This window comes from Sturnus vulgaris, chromosome 2 (genome assembly GCF_052056855.1).
Source record: "Sturnus vulgaris isolate bStuVul1 chromosome 2, bStuVul1.hap1, whole genome shotgun sequence".
Taxonomy (NCBI): domain Eukaryota; kingdom Metazoa; phylum Chordata; class Aves; order Passeriformes; family Sturnidae; genus Sturnus; species Sturnus vulgaris.
In genome coordinates, this window is record NC_142244.1 from 1,232,037 (window position 1) to 1,249,497 (window position 17,461).

The window sequence follows — 17,461 nt, forward strand, 5'->3', positions numbered from 1 at the left end:
TACTTCAGCATTTTGATGTGATTTTCCAGGGGTCTAAGGATAAGAGGAGTAGCAGGGGGGAAAGGGACAAGTGTTATCTTTCAACTTATGCTGCAGTGAAAACTGCTCAAACTCCTGCCCATTAAACGGTGGCACATGATCAGCAATTACTTTCCCAGGCATAACAAGTGGGAGTTTTCCTATCTAATTTGAGACACATAAAAGTGAAGCATCTCATCAAAGGTAAATGTTTAAACTCTGTCTGTAGTCAATGAAGATAAAATGAAGATCAATGGCTCCAGAGAGCAATTAGTGCTACTACCTTAGATAACTATCCTAGAATGACATAAAAAAGATGAATCCTCTCAAAGTACTTCCCCTACTGGAGAGTGAACCTAAGTAACTAGCTTAGGCCAGCTACTTATTTTAGGATGGTAAAAATTAAATTACATGAATCCCACTACTGGATTTAATGAAAATAGAAGCTGGCAAGCAACTCTTTATTTGTAGAATCTTGTAGAGGAGCTAAATTGGAAAAGAGAGGTATTGTATATGACAATCGTATTTGTCTTTTTCAAGCTGTGTCTGCTTTGCTCCAGGACATCAGTTTTTACCCTGCTGCCATGAAGGATTCAATTGATTGACCTTGCAAAACACCCTGTTCCATGTCTCTCTTTTTGGAAGGTAAGCATCTCCATTACTCGAGTTTGATTTTTTGATCAGACTATGATTGTAATATTTCGTAATATTTTTTCTGTATGTACCTCCGGCTTTGGAACATGACTTGGCAGCTAATACTCTTTTTAAAATTGAACTGTAAGGAAAGAGATAGCCACTGATTTGTATGTACTGCAAGTTTAAACTCAGCTTGATAGATTTTTGTCAAAGGTGAAGTGTTTGTGCCTCTAACTATTAATTTTCTTTCAAGTTAGCATGACTTTTATAACTCATACATTGCAAATGGAGAAAATTGTGTTCCTATTTTAGGCAAGTAGAGTGTTTGCCGCACCCATTTTGACAAAGGTATTAAATTGTTTATGGCTGTTTCAACTCATCTGAGCTTTATGTAATAATAAAATTTTACACATGCGGACAAAGTTCCACTCACTGTGTCTGCTTAAATATAGGATATCAGTGGTATTGGGATTTGACCTCATCGTTTTAGGAGAACTGTGACACTTCCTTGCTTGAATGCATTCGCAGGAAACTTATCTATATGTTTCCAGGCTTATGGGACATGAGATTTACTATTTTGGGAGAATATTGTGTGGAGCTCTTTGTGCCAAGTTCCTCAATTCTTACTTTGAGTCATTCACATCTTTCTGTCATTTTTACATTCTCTGTAGTGGCTTTAGCATCCAATATTCACCAGCACCAATCTGAAGTAAAAAATACCTGGTTCAAGATATTCACATTTTTCTTTATTCTGGTTGTTGTTATTGTTTTAAATTACATGTGAATCCCAAAGTTCTAGTAACCAGTTTCTCTGGGTGTTTTCTCCCAGTTGTAATCACCATCTGGTCTCTTATAATAAACTCAATTACTATGATTGCTAACTGCAATTGCAAGATTAGCTCTTTAACCTTAAATCAGTCACTAATTCCTCTGGATTTTCACCTTCTGTTTGTTTAAAACTTCTCTCTGAACTATTTCACTTTTATGAGTAGCAACATCCTTCCCAAATTAGCCTCATTTGCCTGAGTTAACTGATAACTATTACCACAATTTCTTTTCTAGCTGTCTTTTTCACTGAGGTACTGTGGTTGCATGTAGAGAGGGAGCAGTGAATTAATAAACTCCTATAACTCACAAAGATATTTAATTGCTTTTTACCAAGTGCAGGCCAAGATTGTCCATGTGTTGCTTAGAGAAGCCTTATGACACATGGGGAAGACTGAGAGCTGTATTGAAGCAGTCTCCTCACAATCTTGTAGCCTTTTCCCTGACAACTGAACAGGATTGATTTTTCACACTGCAAGAAGAGGCAGCTCCTAGATGGTCAGCTTCACTGCTACATGCATAATAAGCATAGAACTTTTACTTCTTTAGATAGTGGGGAGGTGGCATGTTGCCCACAGGCAAAAGCCCACAAAACGACCCAAACCTGCTACCCAAAACCCAAATATGAAACTAAGCATCTGGCTTCAATATCAGGTACAACGCACGCATACATATTTCCACTCTTTTGTGTGCTGAGAGGCCTGTTTCTGTCTGTCCTTTCCTTTTTTAATTGGCCTTGATCTCTTAACCTTCCTTCTTGGCCATCCAGCAACTAATCAGTGCAATTAGCCTCTGCTTCACGACACTAATTGCTAATAGTGGCCAGCTGATTTCCTCAAAAATACTTGAGGAACCTGCACAAAGGAAAAATAAAATGAAAATCAAAGCCCACCCACAGTGACAACAGGTTAGAAAAAATGGGACCACTGAAAGACAGGATATTTGTCACTACCTGATTTTCCACATATATGTGCACAACATGTAATTCCTTTCTACAAACCATGGAGTAGTCTGGAGAGAGCAAGCAAGGAACTGAAAGTTTTACCTGTGTTAGGATGGGCTCAAAATTCTGGTAAAGGATTTATCATTACTTTATCAACTTTAAGTGATATAATAACACAGACGTTTCTCTGCAAAGGTCGTATTTGCAATAGCATAGGTTTCATTAGCATATCTCCTTTCTATGAGATAAAAAATATGAGATGTGAAACATCTCATACATCTGGGAGATAAAATATAAGAATATGTTACTTCAGGTTAGTCCTCAATGAAACTGAATTCTTACACTTTGAGACCTTAGGTGTACAAGCTGCAAACAGGGAGTAGATATACCATTACACTGATGACTGAACAATTGTTTTAATTTTCCTTGAAAATAATAATTACTGTGAATACAGCCAGTCAAACCCTTTCAATACTAATATCCATGAGTCTAGGTGAAAAGATCCTAAAGAGATTAATTCAACTAGAGAACGGCTACCCACCAAAAAAACCCAAACATACAAATTACCTAAGGAAAGCATAATTGTCAAGCATTTATTTGCTTAATTCACATGCATCCTGTTCCAGAAATTCTTCAATAGTATTTATATTGGAAACATTTGTATTTCTTTTTACTTGTTTCCTCTACATCTGTTTTGCCCATGGAAGTGGCAATATTTTCTTTGTCAAGCTTGAAGTAAAATATTTTAGCATCTGCTGGGAAAAAAGTTACCTCAAGGTAAAGCAATTTTTTCAAGAGTAAACATAAGTTTTCTATTTTCTGTAGCTGATTTATTATCCTTGTTGCTTATAAAATTTTAATATAGACTGAAAAATTTCTGCAATAATTCAGAACAAATATCAAACAGGTTGCCATGTTTCTAGATCACAATCCCTCCTTCGGCTTTGACATCCAGTTGTTTACCCTCTGTATCTCTTGTTTCCTCCCTGCCTCTCAAAGGTAGTCAAGTAGTGTGTCTCAGGGAGAAGCATCCAAGGGCTAGATCTCCTGGAGAAGAGTTAAGCAGCAGAGCTGCTTGGCTTAAGGGCCTGGCACAGAGCATTGAATAAGGTAATTTAATGCTTGGTACATTCAATGGAAGAAATAGTAACACAAGAGGATGCACAGCTGGCTCTGTTGGTATTTTGTGAGACCAGGGCAAATTTCTTGTCTTGGATTTCTACTCAGATCTGAATGGAAAGTCAATACCTAAACTCCTTGAAGGGTGAAATGATTGGAAAAAAAATACTGCAGTATCTGATGCAAGCAAACCATTCAGTATGGTGTGCGCATTTCTGGGGGTGGTATTTATGCAAATAGTTTGCCAAAGTCTGTCAGAAGGGGAACAGAATCATAAAGTCTCCAAAAGGATGCATTGGAATAGAAAGAAAAGAAGTGGCTGCTTTTTCTCATCTCTAATGCACAGGTTGTTAGTGGTACAGGTCTTTCTGGGGTTGGGGATAGCTGAGGAAGAAGACAACCAGCTCACAGAGTGAACAGCAAACCATGGCAACGTTTCAATCACACACTGTCTGTTAATGCACCCTGAGGAAGGAATGGCAGCAGGTACATGTTGCTGAGGCCCTGGGGGCATTGATAAGCCTTAGTGACCCTAAAGAGCCTCACCTGAGGCTTCCAGCCACATCTTATATTTAAACCAGCTCTGGGCTCTTGGTCCCTTGTTTGAGCTGTGTGGAAAAAGTGTTCTTCAGTGGTGTCTGTGCTGGTGTAGCTTCCTGATCTAGACCTCAATCTCTGGACTGACCTCCTGGCTTGACTTTGTCTACCATTAAGGCCCAGCTTGGTAATTACTAGACCTGATCCTAGTGCTGGCCTGTGGACTGGTTTCCTGCCTGACATTAGACATGCTTTATTGCCAGGAGATTGCTTTATGGTCTAGACTTTTGTCTGAACTTGGCTGCTGCTGGACCTTCTCTTCCTGAATACCCTTAGAGCTAAGCCTTGACCAGTGAGGACTCTCCTCTTCTTGCTGTGGGATATCTTTGGTGGCCAAGCCTGATTTTGTTACAGAGATGGAGATTCCTGGAAGGCTTTCCAGCAGCCTTACTGTGGGTGAGCCTAGAATGGGATGCCAGAGGAACAACAAGAGGCTGAGGAAGGGTATGAAGTTCTTCTTCACAGATTACCTCATCTAGTGAGAACAGCTGGGCTCTCCTATAGGCTTGTTATGTATTTGCTTTCAGCAAAAAGTATCTCTGCTGACCTCAGGAACTAAGCCCTACAGCTCTTTGAGGCACAGAAGTAAAGAGCCGGAGCAGCTGGGGATCAGCACCTGCTGCTCTAGGGGCTGTCGCCCATGTGCCCTGAAGTGCTGCTACAAAAGCCCCTCCACCAGGTGAGGCATGTGGGGTAGCTGTGTCCTGTTCTCTGTCACACGTGTGACTGCATTTAAAAGTGGTTCTTGACCTGTAATGCTTCAGATCCAGCTTGTCAGGGGAGCTGTGCCAAGGTTAAGATAACTCTCCACCTGATTATGAGTTAATTGGTACACAGGAGAGCAACTCCTAGCCAATTGGAGGCACAAGATGTACATGGAAATAGAAGAGGCTTCTAAAACAGGAGGTGGAGAAAGTGCACCGCATTCAAAATCCATTAGCAGGAGCTTCAGCCAACCTCAAGCAGTCATTTCTAATGCAGCTAAAGGAAGGTAAAAGTGCTGAGCTTAATGGTTTTACTGATAGGTCTGTACTTTTTGAAGTAGTATGCTGCATTTACTTAAATGCTCCCATGCATATTTGCAAATATAACGTCTATTGATGCTTCTCAAAAGTATTTGAAATAATTTGTGTGTCTGGGTGCCCTAGTGTTATTCAGTGAGTGTTGCTTCAACTGCCAGATACTAAAAGCCCTTCAGAATAAGACTCAAGAGCAACTAAAAGGATACTGCAGGCAAGTATTCATAAATTAAGCAAACTTTCTACATGGCTCAATAATAGAACTAATATTACAGTGTGTGGACACTCACACATGACTGCAAATACTTTGTGGGCTCGGCTTGGAAAGATGTCTTTGTATGGGTGGTATCTGTCACCTCAGCAGATCTGTGGACCTGTCAGAGCTGACTGAACCTGTGGTGCAGGTATTGTTCCACATCCTTCAGCCCACTGAGGTCTCTGTTCCTGTGCTTCAGGAACAGAGCAGTAAATGAAGCTTTTTGCCTGGGAGGTAGCAGACAGGAATCCCACAAGGAAAGTAAAGGTGAAAAGTGAACAGAACTTGTATGCTGCATCACATTCTCAACTTCCAGAACAAAGACCTACAGGATTAGCCTTAAAATGAGGAAGAGGAAAACCATACCCAACTGCTGGCTATTTCTAGATCTTGTTCTAGCTGTGCATATAAGTAGAAATTAAGAATGTAACAAAGGAATATTTTACTTCTTTTCTCATAAAATGGTCAGAAGCAGAGTGCAATTTTCTTGATTTCTTTTTTTTCTCCATGACTTTCACACAGCTTAGTATCTTCTTTTGTTTTTTTTTTTTTAATTCTGTGGAGTGGAGCTGTGCAGTTTCCTTGACATTCAGCTTTTGAACTGTTCTCTTCCTTATCGGGAGAAAGCCCTTATATCACCTGCAGACTAGAGAACAAAAAAAGTGCAAGGATTTTTTTTATTATTATTATTTTAAAAGTTTAATATACTTTTCCATTTCTCATGTTTCTTGAAAAGTTTGTGATCTCATATTCTTAAGAGACATGCTCACCTGTGTCCCTAAGTAGAGAAGTTCCATTAGGGTGGAAATAGGATAAATTCTAATGGGCTGCAAAATGGTTGCTTTAAATTCTTGGTTACTTTTAATATTGAGCATATAGCACCTACCAGAGTTAGTAATCTTATTTCCTTATTTTACTTTTGTAGGTCTTTCATGAAGAGGCAGACCTTTTGTGAGATATTCTTCTTTCATAGCCATGTTCATGAGTTACCTGACTACATAGTGGCTGCCTAGTCTCTCCCAGAGGGCAAAGAAGTGAAGCATAGCTTATTTTAGAAGCATATTTTAGAAAATGTTTGTGTAGGGTGGATGGACTTTGATGGCTGCTGCAGGAGTGGAGTATTTGTTGTTGCTGTGGAAATGTGTTGCTGGGGTTTATGTTTTAGTGTAGCATGCTTTCACCAGGTGAAAGTAGTTTGTATGCTTGGAATAAGAGTTTAGCAAAGCTGGAGAGACACAAGTGGAGGGAAAAGGCAAAACTTTTTTATTGGGTGGTGACATCTATTAAATAATATTTTTCACTTGGCCTAGGTTAGGATAATGTGTTGATCAGGGCTTCTATGCATGATTTTTCTAATGAAAAAACGTAATGAAATGCACAACATGTTTTGCAAAGGCCACATGGCCTACTTTGACTCTTAAAATCTTAAATATCTAAGTATCTTAAGTATCTAAATTATTGAAAAGAGCACTTATTGTGGGGGGATTTTTTTTGTTGTTTGTTTTTATGGTCCATTTTGGTGGATGACTAAATAAAGCTATTACTACTCTTCATCAGTGTTACCTCTCAACACCATTATGGCCACAGCACTACTGTAAAACTTATTCCTTTTCTGTCATGCTAGCTTCACATTGGAGGAGGTGCTGTGCCAGAGCCTGTATTAAATCTATAGCCAGTGCACAAAGCATTGTCTGAAATACTCAGACTAGCCAGAAAAACTGGAATTATGAGCATCCATGATGCTTAATCAAATCTGCTTCAGGGAATCTGTGATAGAGAACTGATGCCAGTAGCAACTTTTGGCCTTTTTTCAAGGCCAAAAATGTGTTACTAAGAAATGCTTCTGCCCTGTATCCTCAGGTGGTTAAGGCTAAATAGTGTGTGGGAGTGAGTGGGAAGGTGAGCTATCAGGTGCCCAGATCTACTGACACAGAAGACCCTTGTTTATTATGCTGGCAAGTGTCCTAATGTCTTTGCCTTGGCTCTCTTGTCTTGTCTGCTTGAATTCCCTTTAACAGCATTTCAGCCATGGTCACTAACAGCTTCTTTGAGAAGAAAACTGTGCTAGGATAGACATACATAGTTTTAACTTTTGCTTACTGTCAAATGAAGTAAATTTAAAAAAAACCCTAAAAACAAACAAACCCCAATAAATCTATGTGCATCATCCTTTCCACAAAGAGCGTAATTCAATCCTTGCCTGGTTAATTTAAGTACTTGTGTAGTGAGAAATGTGGAGAGCAGAGGTTCTTTCTGGAAGGTAGACAATGGCCTTTAACATAAAACTTGCTATTTTGGTATGAAGATTGGAAGCAGCAATCTTAAAATTTACTTTCAGATGACATTTATAAGCTAAACTCAATCATTTATATTTGTGGAAAGCTGACACTGAAAGAACTTGTCTTTAAACTACAGTGGATACATGGGAAACTTTTTTACATTAGAATACTTCTATTTATAGGATAGATTTAGATGGGGAACCTGGCAAGCTGCCCCAACAATACAAATCACTGGAACTGTTTGGTCTTTTTGTGCGTGTCCTATCACTTTAACATCACATCCACAAGGTATTGACTGCAATGGGAGCCCTAGATATTTATAAACATTTAGCTAAATTGAAGGGGAAAGGTTTATTTTTTTTTTATTGAAGAAAAGCATAGAAAGTTACAGTCTGATTTGTGTGTAATTATGCATGCAGCCAGATCTTGGTATGAACCAGGGAAAAATCTTTTGTTTGAACTTTCTGGAGCTTCTATTCAAACTTTTAATTAACTTTTTCTCTGTAATTCTCAATATGTTTCTATTGTAATTCTCAATATGTTTTGATAGCATTCAGGGAACAAAAGGTAAGGCTTACCACGGCTAATTTAACACCTGTAAATTCCTGCAGATGAGCAAGTAAAGAATGCATAGCCTTTTGGGAGGGAGATGGAAAAATGTAAGCCTTGGGTTATAAAAGCAGTAGTTCAAATACTATTTATATTGATTCATCAGTTAGTTGTATTTTTCACCTGTGCAATAATAACCATATTAGTCCTAATGCTTTTATGTAGATAAATATAAAATACAAAACTTTTCAAAGTTTATTAAATCAATTTTTTAAAAGTGAGAATGACCTGTGGACGAAATGTCAGGCCAGGATTATTTCTGCACCTTTTCAATGTTCTTCACCTCATGCTTTGTTTGGGGGATGGGAGAGTTCTTTAATGTCTTTTTTTATCTCTCTGAAATATTTATGGCCTTAAAAGAATTACATATAGGAGAGCAGTTCAGTAAGGAACTGCAAGTGATGGAGAATCTTAAATTTATGTACAGTGTCAGTGTCTTATTGAATACTTGCTGACTATTCCACACAATGTGGTGCATGGATGTCGAGTTAGTCGACCAAAATTTAATCACGTACACTCTTGTGCAGAAGCCAGCCTTTATACTATGTAGGCTGAATTTTTTTCTTCTAATGGATTGTGCCTTGAAACTAATTTAAGAATACTTTGAATAAAACTTAGATAATTTCATTTTAAATCTATGAAATCTCCAGAGAAGAAAAACTTGGAGTTTAAGTACTGGTATGTGCAGGATGCATTTGCCATGAAGTATAGACTTGAAAAGGTTTCGAGAGACTTCATAAGGATTAACTTTTGGCTCAGATGCAGTTAAGTAAGGCTACAAAACCCCAAAAGTTTAAATGACCCAGATTTCTGCTCTGCAAGAATTTCTTGAGACTTTATTTTCAGCATGTGTAGGGTGAAGAAGCTAAGTATCAAGAGATGAAAGAGTAAAATGAAGCAGCTGAGAACAGACTTCAGGACTTAGAAGTTTGTTTGCTTATTTGTTTGCTTTTTGGTTCTTTTTTGTTCTAAAACTAAATGGCACTTTTCCTTGTGAAAGATGGTGGGTCACTGATTCGGCTCCTGCTGTCTCAGTTCAAAAAGGCAGCTGAGGTGAGAACTACAGCAGTTATTGGTATTGATTTGCAGTGGGATCATATTTTTATAATCCTGATTTTGGGAAAACAGAAACACAGACCCATTACCATAACAACTGAGATGCTAAAACAGAGAGCATTCTTGAATGGCCTAAGGGTTTCTGAGGTGCATCTGCTTCCCAAGTGTAAATCTTTCTATGCTAGTGTTGGGAATGCAACTGTGCTGCCTGAAGATGAAACTCTCAGCCTCAGTGACTCCTTAACCGCAAGGAAGGTTTTCAATGCCTTTATTGTAGTGTGGTTTTTTAAAGGAATTTAAATTTGTTATTGTTGTTACACTTATTTGGATGATACTGGTGCTTTCTGAAGGCTGACATTTACCACATTTTCTGCTTTCTTTTTTCTTCTCTTCCTCTTATTCACATGTGTACTTAGAAAAGGGAAGGTAAATCAATTGACTTCTGAAATCAAGTTATATTGCCTGAAAACATGTTTAAAGTATCCTCTTGGTATTCCCTCTTAAAAGTAACTTCCATCTAATACTACTCTAAGTTCCTGGCTTTAACTCTTTGTCTTCAGCTGATTTGCTTTGACTTTCCTGAGCATGCCATGGGTAGACAAGCTCTTAATGTATGTTAGGCTGGGGTTTTGCTGCAGGCATGTTTATGGGGATCTAGATGGCAGAACCACACTCCCCTGCACACATCTGTGGTATCAGCTGTGAGCCTTCTCCAGCTGGCACATGTATCATCAGGGCACTGGGCTGGTGCTCAGGGTCTGCCAGCCTGATCCTAGGGCAGCTTAAATGCAGTTATGGGATAGAGCTTCCACAGCAGTCAGGGTGAGGACAAGAGTTCAGCTCCTCTTGTGTTCCTTTGGGCCACGGAGAATGCTGAGGCAAAGCAAATAAGCTAAATTCTGAGCAGTGTTATCAAAATAGATGTTCTATCACATGTAAGTGTTAAAAAATCATGTGGTTGGAGGTGCTTTTGTAGCGTGCCAAAAAGCACTTGTTTGGTTTGTTTTTTTGGTTTTTTTAAATAGAGCTTCTCCTAAGTCTTTTTGCATGCTGAATGACATTTTAAAAAGTCAAGCACAAAATGGCATTCATCAAAATGCTTTTTGGTTAACAAAAACAAACTTTTATTCCTTATTATTTTCATCACTCCTATAGCTATTTTTTTTTAAAACAGTCAAGCTGTTTTCAGGATTTCTTCCCTGAAAAACAACATGGTGTGTCTGAAGGCAATGTGGGGTGGAAAATTTCCTATTGACACAGGCATTATTCTTCAAGATTATTCTGACACTTTTACTGCTTGTTAAATGTGGAAAGGGTAGGAGAAAACGGAGAGCTCAGGGTATGCACTTGTGTAGGTATGCATGCAACAAGGGTATGTGTGACTAAAGTTAGCTTTTTATGAGTCTCCAGAAATTTCAGCTCTTATTTTGAACAAAGGTTTGGGAAGGTTCATAATTCTTCTGAATTACTCATCTAAATCATTCACCTAACCTTTTTTAATTAACAAGAGGGCTCCGCAGTGTCTAACTCAGAAGACTGAGTCTTGTTTCTGCCAATTATTTCACATGTGATTTGAGAATGCCGTGTATTTTTATCTAGCTGTAATACCACCTTGATTCCCTGGAAGCATGCTGACTAATCTTGGTAAGGGAAAAATATTTGATGCCAGGTGAGGGCAGGAACAATTGGTACAAGAACGCTCTGGCAGAAACACCAAAATAATTCTGATTAAGATGAGATAAGCCCCTTTTAATATACTTTTCCACATTAAAGGAAAAAAAATCATAGATAAATACAATTATGCAAATAATGAATGCTGTAGAACTTGTTTTTTCTGTGCTTTAACTTCTGTTCACTGTGATATGTTATTCTTCTTCAAAGTCAGATTGAACTGTTTTTCAAAAGACAAACCTATGCTGTTCTAGTCGGCACACTCTGTATGTTTAAACATCCTTTGTGGCTCATTACCCTATAGGTTTAACAGGTTTGGCATTGATTGTGATTGTTCAGAAAAAACCTGCCTTTTCCCTGTCCCATGACCACAGCAGCAGGAGCTGCAGTGAAGGGATCTTTGTGGGAAGGTCATGGACAGGAGGTAGCTCTGGGGCTGTTAGTGCCTAATAAAGAGATTGCTACCCAGGCAGAGACCACTGTCCTGTTACACTTGGTAACTGTGCTGTGTGTGAGAGCAGTGCCTTTCTCATTTCAACTGAAATGTAAAGGTTTGGCATAATTTTGTGTTAAAAATAAGATTTAAAAGAAATATAATTCAGCTTCTGAGCCCTTGATGGGGCAGCCTGGGCTTAACACTGACCTCCATCTTAACGCTAAGCTCAACGTCTTTTAAAGCCAAAGTTGTCACCAGCCACTCTGGACTCTGGGGACAGACATGCCAGAGATGCTTGCCTGTCCTGCTTGGCCATGGTGGGGCTGTCTGGCCATGACTGGATGCCACCACAGGTGGCAAGTGTGCTGGCAGCTCCTGACCTTGGGGCTGGCCCTGATGCCTGTGGGGTACAGCTGGGCCCCTAGCTGCGCCGGGGAGTAATTAGTGCTGCCTGGGGGTAATTAGTGCTATGATCTTGGATTGGCAAGGGCATGGGTCCCTGGCTATTGGGTCTCCCACCCCAATGACTAGGAAATAACACAGGTCAAATCGCATTCCTCAAAGAGGGGGTGAAGCTGTTCGTGTGCCTTGCTGAGTGCTACATGTGATGAAACACTGATTGCTGCAAACAAGCACAATTAACTCGAATTATTCATTGTTTTGGTTGTGTGATGTTTTGAAGGGCAGAATGCAGTTCATGCTGCTTCTAATTCTTTGATCTCACTTGTGCCCTAGGTCATTGTAGTAAATATTCTCTCCTGAACCTCAAAAATTCCTCATTTGCAGCTATTTTGTTTCAGAAGGTCCTAAACCCCTTTTCAGTACTTAGGCATCTGTCACTTTCTGCTTTTGCATCTACAATATATAGCCTTAGTGCAAATTACTCAGCAGCCCCAATGTGCTCATACTCATTAATTAGTGCCATAAAAACCTTGAGATTTATTTAGTAAGTCTGGATATGCAGAATATTTTACTTTCATTTAAAATGGTATTGTGTCAAGGCCTTTCTGAAATTAAATCTGTCTACAACTTAGTAGCTATGAGCTTTAGACCTGTGTTTAAAATAACTTTGTCAAGGCATATTGGAGTTTTTATTGCTGTATTAAACCACTTTTTATTGTGTCATAAAACGCAAAGGCAGTATTTACACTTCCAAATATTTTAAAGATGTAGCCAGGCTTTAAGAAAAACTGATATATTGGCATCACTCACTTCAGTGAGGGCTTGCTTCATGTAGATGCTGCTGTTTCACACTCTTATTATTGTGTGGATGTATTTGCTGGAGTATGCATTGCATCTTGGTCAATGTGTTTTCTGTGGGTAGAGAACCTGTCAGACAGGCAGCCCTTAATGGAAGCCTTGCCAGATGTTGCTGCAGTAGACACTGCTGGTCTGCTTGCAGGGATGAGGAATCAGAAACAGAGAGCAGGAGTCTACTCACTGTGCCATTCTTGCCTGATTGTGAATATTCTTGAGAAAAGCACTTAACTCCTCTAAGTTACTGTGCAATTTTTTGTGCAAACAGATACTGAGTTGCTTGAAATAACTACCCTATGAAAAAAAACATTTGGATACTGCAGCTGGAAACTTCTGGCGACACGCTATTATTATGTATACCACTTTTCACTGTGATTCAAATGTCATTTGCATCAAAGACGATATTTTTGACCATTGCTTTTTTCATTAGGTGTTGCTCATTGAGAATAATCCTCAGCATGTTCCCTAACAGTGCATAGAAATCCTTTGCATACTAAGAATAATGTGACTGTTTTGCTTGAGTGCCTGTGAATTGCTTTGGCAGAAGTACAACTTCATATTTTAAAAATATTTATTCCACATTGTCCTATTCATGTACCTTAGCACTGTTCTTCAGGGACTTGTTCTGAAGAATGAGTACTACACTGATACGTAGTCAAAATTCTGTGTTAGTGCAATCTCTTGCATCAGCCAAGGCTGCTGACAAGCATATTTCTACAACAAGCATTTGACCTTTAAAATTTGGTCTTGGATGGCTTAGCTGCTTCACAGTCATTCCAAAATTGCTATGACACTTTAATGGGGATGAGCCGGATGTTCATGGTGAAGCCTGTTTGGAACCAGGATGCAAAATGTATGTTGTCTATGACTAAATACTGGACTCCAGGCTTTTCTCTGGGTTTGTCTTTCATTTTGCTGTGCATTTTTTTCTTGGATCTTTGTGGGTAGGGGGATATAAAAAAAATACCAGTGTAGTTATACTTTTAGCAGACTTGTCATCTAGATTGATTGTTGAACCCAAGATTGGGCAGGAATTTTTAGCTTTCTGGGTTTGTTTTGTTGGAAAGCCAACTTAGACTTTAAAATATATAAGGAAACCCATTCTTCCAAACTTGAGATCATAAAAACATTTATTTTGGAGCTGAAATGAAGTAATGATTTTTTTTGTTTGTTTGTTTGTTTGTTTTACTTCTATGTTCTGTAAATTTTTTTGTTCGTACCTCAAATAGTTGAAAAAAACAGTGAAATTTGCAATAATTTTTTCACATAAAAGTAAACCCAAAGTATTTTAATGCTGTCAGGTTTCCACTTTATCCATATAAAATACATTACTTTGAAATGTTTTGGCTTTTAAAAAGATGTTTTTATGATAGAACTGTTTCCTCAGTTTTTTTGCTTATTCTAGGGGTAGCCTTGTGGGATTCCCGTTGCAAGAGTGACTGATTTGAACACAAACACCATATTTCAGCTCAGTAGTTCTCTTTGTGTTCTAAGAATCTAACAAAGTCTGTCATAAGGGGGAGTATTTCCCAAACAAGGGAAAAAAAATTCCCAAAGCCAACCACCAAATGTCTACCTTGTCTCTCAAGTTTCTAAAACAGAAATCAAGGGCTCTTCTAAACTAAGATCCTGAAACAGAGCCAATTTCAAAGACTTCTTTTGGAGATTACTGGATTACTGACAGCAGACTGAAGACATCACATCTGGAGGTAAAGCTTGAAGAAATTCAAGACCATGTGTTTGAAAAATGCTTTTAGTGTAAATGAGCAAAGTAAATATCTGACTAAAAATGGTGGAAATTAAAAAATTCAAATAATGAGAAAAAGGCACATTTGTGCAAAGAGCATACTAAAAGCTGTTGCGTGGCTGTGTTGGAAACAGTCATGTGGAGCATCCTCTGGGCTGTCCAACTCTCTGTGCAGCTTTTATGTTAGTCCTTGATGTATTTATGTGTTATTCATGCAAGGACGAGAGTGTTTCAGAGGTGGACAGAGGATCTATATTGAAGATCTGCGATAAGTATGGCATGGAAGTTCCATAAATGCTTCCAGTTTTGTAGCTATTGCATGAGTTTAATAATATCTGGGTCCTCTACAGGACACTGTCACCTGCTCCTAGTGACTCTTAAAGACAGCAGCTTTGATGCAGTTGGCACCTGAGGAGTGACAGACAATCATCTGATGAAGACTTATTGCCCAGGTCTTTAGAGCTCTGTCCACGTGGCTGCACGGATTGTACCAGTGCTGTGAATATTTGCTGCTTGCAAGGAAATGTTCTACCAGGCTCACAGGAAACAAAAAATTGACTCAGGGTTCAGATTAAAACAGGTAGTTTTGTGAGTTCTCAGTAAGTGCCCATGCTCAGGGAGGAGACATATGCTATGTGAGCTGCAAGCCAATCAAAACAGCTGGAATTTTCAACAGCTAATAAGAGCAACTATCCATTCAGGGAGAAGGTATAAGCAAATAGCAATTCATGGAGATGATTTCATGGATAATTTCTGAATAACAATCTATCTGAAAATCATGAGCTGTTCCTGCCTCATTCTGGCAGGAGGTGGGGAGGCATTCAATGACTTACATTATTTATGACTTATTCGTACAGCTCAGAATGCACTTCTAATATGTATCCTCGTCATTTTTTATAGATGAAGGCCTTCCTTCTGCATGGCTGTGTATTGAGGATCTTTCAAAGCTGCTAAATTTAATTTAGGAAACTGGTGTATATCTGTGACTTTCTTTGTCTTTTCAGTCTCTGTTAAAGGGTGCTTCCTTCCTTGTTTTTTAATTGCATTGATTTAAGTTTTTCACATAATCGGACAAAATCCAAAATCCTCTAGAATAATAAATTCTGAAGAAAATCAGACCTTGATAAACAACTGATTAGAGCTGTTCTCTGATGCTGTACTGGCAATAGTGGGCTCTGCCTAGACCTTTGATTTTTTTTTAAATTTTTTTTGAGGAATACATTCAAAATAACTGTTACTGTGCATCCTAGTGTGCAGCACTGCAGGTACTGTGAAAAAGATGGGATGAGCCACAAAAGTAAAGAAGTGGTAGCTGTGGTGTTGGTAATAGCCTTTTCCATCCTGCAGTTGTCCAAGCCGTCTCTGGTAATCAGGTGCAAGTTTATGTACTGGACCAGAAAAGTGGTTGGCTGTAAAGATGAGGGGATAGGTAATAAGATAGTTTTGTATGTGTATGCAGTCTTGTTTATTAGTTATTCTTACTTGTCCATCCAAGCAATGTTTTGCTTTGGGTTTGCCAGATGTATCTTTCATGTTTACTGCTGGTAATCGCAACACAGGTTTTGTAGTTCATTCAATTGATTGTTTTGCTTTTGTGCACCTCAGTCTTGGAGCATGTTGCAGTATGACTTCATGGTGTATTTTTTCTTAAAAAGTCTGTTTAGCTGATTAAGCTTTCGCTTAGGAGCCCAGATCGACCTGGAATACTAAAATTAGAATCTTTGGATCTTTGTTCGCATAGGATCAGTGCATTTGTTGGGGGTATCTCTGTCTAGCAGAAAAGGTGTTCAGTTTCCTCCTCTTGGCCTCTGTGTTCCCTGTCCCAGTGTTTGCCATGTTAAATGCTGATGACAGGAGCTATCAGCAGCTCTATTGCTTTTACACTGATATGGCATTTACCCTCTTAGTTCACACCTTGGCAGGCTAGTCCCAGCTCTGCTTGGAGGATCCATAGATTAGTAATACACCATCAGCCTGTTGATTTAAAAGCAGAAATGCCTCCCCCAATAGATATCTACTCATCAACTGTGTGTTTGTGATACTCACTACTTAGTGGGTTTTCTTTCATGCAGACATATGGCTACACATTTTTGTGAAATATTGCCATTTTCTCTTTAAAACTTCTCCTTCTGCTTGTCATCATTCAGAATGATGGCATGTCACAGTAATTCATGCATCTAATATGAGGAAAGCTTTTGTAGCCACATTTAACTTTATTTAAGAAATTTTTTAAATTTCAACTTTCATGCTTTTTCAGTCCCCTAGATGAGGGGATCACTTGTGACTGTCCTTCTGATGATCGCTTTTCCATAGAGATGATTTGGTAATTGAGATGACAGAATATTGTGGCTAGGATCTACTGGAATTTCAGGAGGAGGATGTTTTATGGATGTTGGGACCTGAGTATTTCATTTCCCCAGTACTGCAAGTGCAGATTTTAGTGAGAACATTCAGTGTCCCCACAGCTCCCCTGTTCTGTACTAAGTGATTGCAGAGAACCAATCTATGTGCTCATCCAGAAAAAAAAAAAAAAAGGGAGAGCGGAGGAAAAGCAATCATTTCAGTGTTAACAAAGCCAGGTGTCCCTCTCTGGCAGGGATAGGATCCTTATGTAGCTTGCTAGCTGCCACAGTTCTAATAAGGAATCAAACAATAAGGTGACAATATGAGCAGGTGGCTCTTGGTGGTGGCTGCAAAAGCTGCACAGTAGTATTATTTCAGCTCACCAGTGGGGGGTTGGAAAAAAATCACAGCTTTTAGTTAAACTTCTTAGCCAGACCTCTGAAAGCTTTAATATTGATCTAGTTACTGCTGCATGGGGGGGCTATAATGGTTTGAAAAAGTTTTACAGAAGAAGAAATCCCAATTAAAGTTGTGAATGTGAGGACTTAGGAAAAGGTAGGAGAAAACAGAGCAGAATCAGAATGGAGGAAGAAAGCTGGTGGCAGGGTTTTTACCAGAGACATGGCTAGTAGGATGCAGAGAGGGACAGG

At 38.9% G+C, this 17,461-nt stretch overlaps 1 long non-coding RNA gene across 1 annotated transcript in view; it reads left to right on the forward strand.

The window, feature by feature from the left end:
- Positions 1-17,461, forward strand: part of LOC148224594 (uncharacterized) — a 118,993-nt gene that overhangs the window by 939 nt on the left and 100,593 nt on the right. The window contains exon 2 of the long non-coding RNA XR_015801916.1: positions 559-663. This is a non-coding gene — a long non-coding RNA (uncharacterized LOC148224594). The remainder of the gene's footprint in view (positions 1-558; positions 664-17,461) is intronic.